Genomic DNA, 1,907 nt, shown 5'->3' with positions numbered 1-1,907 from the left:
TTCTTTCATTTATTGGCTGTGGACCTTGGCAAGTTAACTACACTTCCTGAACCTCCATTTCCATTTTTGTAAAGCTGGAATGATTATTCCTATCACTAAGTTTTCTTGTGAGGATTAAATGAAATAACATAACACATAGGTACAGTGGCTATCATAGAGTTTAACTGGAACTAGGATCCCTTCATAAACCCCTCAGCTTAATGTATTTTTGGACAGAGCTATTTTATTTTTAGAATTAGGCAAGTAGAAGAAAAAATAAGTTCACATCAGGGAAACTATTTTTAAAATATATTCAGCATTTGTCTTGGAGTATAAATTTGATTCAATCTTTAGCTCTGTCTTTGTCTTCATCTATAATTATTTCTCAACAAGAACTGATGTATGTAATCATCTTCTTCAGGGGTTATAAGGGCATTAATTATCCATAATGCAATGAAAATAAGTCTATTGAGGTGTGGAAGTTACTTACTGAGGTAAGTTTACCAATACATTTAAGAAAAATTTTAAAAAGCAAAAGAGTTAAAAGTGGAGCAGTTTAATCAAGAATCTTTATATTCAACTAAGTTTGACTATTTCTTGTTTTTGAAAGTGGGCATTGTGGGGAGCATCTTCCCTTGGTGTTACATTTAGGTAATGCCTAATTTTTTTTTATTATAACAAGATTTCTGAGTAAACATAAATTTGGAGCCTCTGTCAAATTCTTTAAAAATTTACCCTTTGCTACCACATATGGGACCTTGCTAGAATGTTATTTGCTATAGAATACAAGATATGTTTCCATATCAAGGTGCTCTGTCTTGAGTACTCTCCAAGAGAATTGAGTTACTAAATACTCTTAAGGACTTTTTGATGAGATTTTCTTAAGATAGGGTGGTCTCATATTGTAAATAATTGAGTGTGGTCTTAAGATGTTGTTCCAAAATATATGATTTTACCTTAAGAACTTAGATGTTAAAAATTAGGAAAAGTATCTCATTTAGACATTGAATTCACACAAAAAAAGTACATACTGATGAGTGATAAGATCTTTACTGAAATTTGAACTGAGGTGCACTGCTTGGAAAACCACTTCTTTTGAGTTCATGTTTATTTAGTAATAACTATTTGGAAACATATTGCAAATAAAGATTACCTATGGTCAAAACCTTTAACTATATTGTACAATGTTGTTTGAGGAAACTGGTCAGGGATTTCTTCCTTCTTGTGTTTTTATTAATACAGTTGTTGAGAAAAGAAGCTTTCTGTTTAAAAATAATCTATTTTAAGTCAAGATATGGAAATTCATGGGAAAAATAGATTTTGAAAAATATAATTTCATTGCTTTCAATTTTTCAGGAGCCTGAACATCCACTCTAAAATGACTGACCTCTTTGATTATTAATTTGAGCAGGACAGTTTCATACATGGGAAGGAAAAGCATTAGAAATGGCTTCAGAGCCTTTTTCTTTTTCTTTTCGATTTACCTCATTAGGCTGTTTTCCTCTGATGTATACAGTGACTGTTGTTTGTTTTAATGTCTTGGTGCATAAATGGAAAATATTTCAATGGAAACGAATTTTGAAGAATGAAGAATGCAATAGAATATTAGGTTCACTAATCTATATGAAATGAAATATTACGGCATTTATCTTCATGGCTAAACCATTTGTGAGTTATCTTTCTCATTTGTAAAGATAGATACTATAACTCAATAATCCATCACGAATTCTTTAAAAATTTACCCTCTGCAGAAACACATTGCTCATACTTCACTGATATGAGACAATTTAAAAATGAATTATTTTATATGCTTATTAGAAAGGTGGTGATAGTCTATAAACAGCACTGTTGGAGAAGGTCAAATTGTGATTGATGTCCCACCCAAAATATGACTCAGCCAGTCAGAGTGATTTAATTTAGGAAATTCT

Source organism: Aotus nancymaae, unplaced genomic scaffold, assembly GCF_030222135.1.
Source record: "Aotus nancymaae isolate 86718 unplaced genomic scaffold, 86718_ANA_hifiasm-v0.15.2.pri h1tg000036l, whole genome shotgun sequence".
NCBI lineage: Eukaryota > Metazoa > Chordata > Mammalia > Primates > Aotidae > Aotus > Aotus nancymaae.
The sequence above is the reverse complement of the archived record's forward strand: the minus strand, read 5'-3'. Positions refer to the sequence as shown.